The sequence below is a fragment of the Habropoda laboriosa genome, unplaced genomic scaffold (genome assembly GCF_001263275.1).
Source record: "Habropoda laboriosa isolate 0110345459 unplaced genomic scaffold, ASM126327v1 scaffold718, whole genome shotgun sequence".
NCBI lineage: Eukaryota > Metazoa > Arthropoda > Insecta > Hymenoptera > Apidae > Habropoda > Habropoda laboriosa.
Window position 1 is genome coordinate 316,228 of NW_017100942.1, and position 5,883 is coordinate 322,110.

Consider the following 5,883-nt stretch of genomic DNA (forward strand, 5'->3'; position numbering starts at 1 on the left):
GTTCTTTTCTTTTTCTTTTTATTTCTTCTTCAAGTTTTCTGTCGTTTCTTTTCGGTTTAATTTAAGAGGGACTGCGTCCGCCGGGACAATGCTTCTTCGAGGAAGCTAATTCACGGTCGACCAGTTTGGCCGGGGAATTCTTCTGTACGGTAAGTAATGAATGGTTACTTGAAATTACTAGAATCTTTTGTGTGCTGGGACATGGCCGATTGACTTTCTCTCGGGACACGGGTTTTTAAAAGGCGCACGCAGTCGAGGCATTGTTCGAATTGCGAAACGGCTCTTTTCGCAGGCTTCGAAGGAATATTGTTTAATGATTCTGTTAAGGCGTATCCTGTAGCCGGATTTATGGCAGCGAGTCAAGTGGTCGCCGTCGCGGGCAAATATCGCTTTCTCAAAACACCACAAGTGTTTGTTGCGTTGCCTGCGACACTTAGTCCCTAGGAAGGGAAAAATAGAAAAGTGGCCCACGACTTTTGCCAACGTCGACGGGCCACTTGACTTTAACGAAGCCTAGAAAAGCGGAGATTCCACAGGATTTCCCGGTCGTTGTTTACCCCACCCTAAGATAACGCGCTAAGGGCGAAATGGAGGGAGGTTGCGATGCACCGGAGTAAACTGATTGGTGATTTAGAAAAGGAAAAATCACCAATCAGGGTGTTTTTAGGAAAATAGGAGTCTTCTTCGAGGGAAACCGCAGAGACTCCGGCAGAAACACTTGGCCACTCGCAAGAGAAACACCTCTCACTTCGTAGTAGAATTTATATCTTGAATTAGTTGTAGAAAATAGAACATAAAATAAAAACTTGGTGTTTCAATCAAGAAACTGGTCCTTCGAAGCCTTAGAACATTAGTCGGCACACAAGTGCAAAAACCGGCAAAGCTTGAACGATCGAAAGATCAACCGCAAGCCCTAACAGATTCTTTGGGGATTTTTGTAGTTTTCTTTGGTCGAGTCGAATTTTTAGCGCTCTTTTTTTCGCTAGTTAGAAGAATTGTTGAACAATTTTTGTTAAGCTAGTTTGAGAGAGATCGGTTGATTCGTTGTTTAGAAATCGTGGCGGTCGGTTTGCGAAATACAGTTTCGAGAAGAACGCTTTTAAAGTTTTAAGTAACTTTGTCATTTCGTCAATTTCTGATATAGAATTTTAGGGAGCAACTTTCAAAATGTTAGAAGTTTAGAAAATGGAATGAAAATGAGAATAGTTTTGCTTTGCGTTATTGAATATTACACGTAAATTTCTCGAACGTAGATTTAGCAAGCTACTTTCATGATATTATATTTCGAAAAGATGGAATAAAGTGGAATGAATTTTTTGACCTCTCCAGATGAGAATACCATTTTAATTAAATTAAATCGCGCTTCTGCATTTCGCGATTAAACTTACGCGAAACCTATAATTGAGCCTATTTTCGGAATGTTACACTGGAAAAAATGGAATTCAAAAGAATCCAAATGAGAGTACCATTCTAATTAAATTATCGTATATTTCACGAAAATCGGTAATCAACACTTTCGCAAAATTCGCCGCAGAAAACGTTCCGCCTCGAAAGGAGTAAATAAAAAGTAAATAAATAAACAGCTAAAACTGGCTGGTATCGTTTAATATTCCATCTCATTTACCACTATAAACGTCACCGACGCGAAACATCTCGGGGAGCTTAAAAAAAACACCATCCCATCAGAAAGACGCCACACTCTCTTCAATCTTCGGCCTCGCGCGAAGCTCGCGAGTTCTTAAAAGAAGAAGAAAAAGAAAGAAGAAGCGAGAGTCTGGTGGGTGATGTGCAAAATTAGACGATTCCCGCTGTCGGGATGCAAGATGACGAGGCGCACGAGAATCAACAACGATGGACTGACCGAATAACTAGCGATTCGGGCCAAGGTTTCGGGTGCAACACGTGTTTGTCAGCCGTGATACAGAAATAAAATACGGCCGCCGACGACGACGACGTTGCTCCCGGCGCGTGCATTCGCTCGCAGCGACGCCGCGATAACTCGTCGCGAGCAATATCGTTTGTCAATGAAACCACCGGGGGGGAAAAAAGGACGAGGGAGAGGGGAGAGAACGAAACGGGGCAGAAATAAGCGGAGCCAAACGTTTCGGCTTCCCCGCTGCGTGAATCACGGATCGTTAATAAATTTCAGGGAAAAAGAAGTGCTCTCGCATCCGGCGCGGCGTCCCGCGAGCTCGTAGAAAAAGGGGGAAAACGAGCTGTTCGTGCGTGTCGATGGTGGATGCAGTTTTGTGGGATGGAGAGGAGAGAGTGAGGTGATGCTTCATCTACGATGAGATTCAGTAGCGGTGGTAGAAAAACTGTAGATGGTCTTTTTTTTCCGCCCCGCTTGAGGATTGCGCAGATTTTGGGGAATTGGAGAATTGGAGATTTTGGGAATCGGAGAATTGGAAAACTGGAGAATTGGAAAATTGGAGAATTGGAGCATTGAAGAATTGGGGAATTGGAGAATTAGAGAATTGGAGAATTGGAAAATTGAAGAATTGGAAAAATGGAGAATTGGAGAATTGGAGTATTGAAGAATTGGAGAATTGGAAAATTGGAGCATTGGAAAATTGAAGAATTGGAAAATTGGAGCATTGAAGAATTGGGGAATTGGAGAATTAGAGAATTGGAAAATTGGAGCACTGGAAAATTGGAAAAATGGAGAACTGGAAAATTGGAGCATTGGAAAATTGGGGAATTGGAGAATTAGAGAATTGGAGCATTGGAAAACTGGAGAATTGGAAAACTGGAGAATTGGAAAATTGGAGCATTGAAGAATTGGGGAATTGGAGAATTAGAGAATTGGAGAATTAGAGCATTGGAGAATTGGAGACGCTAGTTTTCATGTGTTTCCGCACATCAAGTGCGTCGTAAGACAAAAGAACGAACACTGAAAATCTTAAGAAACTCGATAAAAGAAAGCTTCTACAGAAGAATAGAAAAATATTTCAACCCTTTCGCTAATTTTGGCACCGCCGGTCGTTCAACCTGTTAACGAATCTAGCAACAGACTAAACGAGAAGTTGGAAGAGTAGAGGCTTCCAAGATGCTGCCTATTACGGGATAACGTGACCAACGCCGGTAAAGTTGCAATTTCGCGGGCTGAAATACGCAAATTGGAGTGGTTGAGGAGCGTCGGGGCGACATCGTGCCCTCGCCGTCGTGGAGAGCGCCGTTTCGTGGCGATAAATCGAGAGCGGGCATCGTTTTATCGGCACGCTCCGATCGTTTGTCTTCTCCGGGGACAAAATGGCGGAGAGAGGACGCGGTAATATGAGCAGCCACGGCCCCGCCGAGAATTTTCTAGCGGACCACTGGAACGAGTCCAGGCACCCCTGGAAATTCTAAACCCGATCACGTTTTCAGAACTTGTATCTTGTCGCTTCGGTGACGTTTAGAAAGAGCGGCGCCGTCTCAAATTGGAAAATCCCGAACGGCAATTGCTATTTCGACGATGTTTGGCTCCGGTGAAAGTTAACGCGTGTGTGATACTTTTCGTCGGATTTCATTCATTTCTGGAGAACAGTTTCTACTCGGTTGTTTCCTCGAGTGTGCTCGCCAGTTTGATAAACGCGGTGTCGAATTAACCGCGACACTGCAGAGTTTCTCTTAACCTTAACGGCGGTTTCATGAATTTGTCTGATTTTTTGGAATTTACTATTTTTATTTTCTGTTTCTAGTGTGGTCAAGTTTCAAACCAGTGAAATGTCGTCGAGAATTTAAAGTTGATAAAGTGAGATTTTGGAGGATTTGGAATTTTTATTTTCTGCTTTTAGGGGGGTTTTGAGGGTTCAAGCTGGTGAAACGTCGTTGATAAATCTGAGGATAAGGGGAATGAGATTTTCCGGAATTTCGACCTTTCATTTTCTGTTTTCAGGATTTTTAAGGGTTCAAATCTGAGGATAAGGGAAATTTAAGGTCGACGAAGTGAGATAAGTACAACCTGTTTGATTTCACGTGGAATTTTTCAATAAATTACGGCATTATTTTCGTCAGATTTTACGATTTTTTACTTTCGATTTTATATAAATAGTGGAGAGGATAAATACAAAAATTTCGAACACTGTGTACTAGTTAAATTATACGACTTCCGAAAATTCCATTTTATTTACCTTCTTTTTATAAATATTATCACGAAACAGAGTAGATGTATCTTTATGGCAACAATTATTTACTTGAAAAATGATTCTCCATTTATCAAAATATTGTAGTTGTACTAAATTCAAAGAAAAAAGAAACACCCCTAATGTAAATAACTCTGCAATATTTGGACCACCAACTTTCAACAGTATCTGAATGAAAAAGAAGAAAAAATCTTGAAGAATAATAATTCAAAAAATCAAGAACACTTTCACCACATACTTTTCGCAACCGGCATATTTCTCAAATTATGTTGCAATTAAAATTAAAAAAAAAAGAAACGCTTTTTTAAAATACACAAATACTCACTTGCAAAATCCTATTTGTTGGACGTTGGAGAGCCCCTTAAGATCTCCTTAATAAAGGATCGATCGAGATCCACTGAAACCGATCTCTTCCCACGAAGAAACCGCGGGATCCCCCTTCCTGAAACGTCGCTCGTGCGCTCCCCCTGTTCCCGGCTAATTAATGGCGCGCTGGCTCGCGATTAGAAATTCAGAGTGAGCCACGCGGCCTGCCGCCGACCGGCAATGACCACCTGCCGATCACGATCCTAGAGGCCGCTTTCGACAAGGACGATAACGCCGTGCGACCACCGTGGAAAACGACAGGGGACAGAGAAAGGGAGCTCTCGCTGGTAGAAAAGAGATATACCGTCGTTCGTTTGCACGGCGAAAGCGACCGAGTCGTTTCCACCGGGGTTACCCGACTTCGCGGTGAAAACGATGCCTAGCCGATATATTCCCGAACCCTGCTTTAGGTTAGGCAGCTTCCTACCGGGATAAATCCGTTTCGCGATCGTTGGAAGAGAGAGAGATCGATGGTGGACACGTTTGGAGAACGATGAGGAATATTGTGTGTGGTTTTTTTTGGTTGGTTAAGTTGGTAGGATGTTGGAGAGTGTGTGTTTAATTTGGTATTAAAAAGATCGCTTGAGAACTCGGTGAATTTTTGGGAAATTAATGATATGTGAATTGTGCAAAGGGGAATACCATATTTTCGTAGAATGTAAGATGGAGGAGGTGGATCTCAAGGGGTTAATTATGAGGATTTTGCAAAAATAAAAATCTCTGGACATTAGAGGCAGCAATTCAGGATTTTTCAAAAATTGAAGTCCCTGAATTTCGGGCGTGCCAATCTAGGATTTTCAAAACTAAGATCCTTGAATTTCGAGGAGTACCGAAAATAAAAATTCCCAGCTATCGGGGGATACCAACATAGGATTCTCCAAAAATGAAAGACCCTGGATTTCGGTGTTACCAACTCTGGATTTCCCAAAAATAAAAATCCTCAGATATCGGGGGTACCAATCCAGGATTTCCCAAAAATAAAAATCCCAAGATATCAGCGGATACCAACCTAGGATTCTCGAAAAATAGAAATCCCAAGATATCAGAGGACACCAACCTAGGATTCTCGAAAAATAGAAATCCCAAGATATAACAGGACACCAAGCCAGGATTCTCGAAAAGTAAAAATTCCTAAATATCACGGGTACCATCCCAAGGTCGAGGTAAGGTCGTAGGTCGGCTCGGTGCACCTTGCACCTTCAGCATGGAAGGCAGGAACCAACCGCGGCGTGTCTGGCCTCGGGCGAGAGTTGAAATTTAATACATGCGCATAACTCTCGATACTCGTTCCTTGCCCGAGGGATTCGTCCCTCCGGTGAGCTCAGGTCCACCTGGGGGAGCCCTCGCTGGGTTATCGTGCTCCAAAGGGTTCCACGGGGTCAGCGTTGCA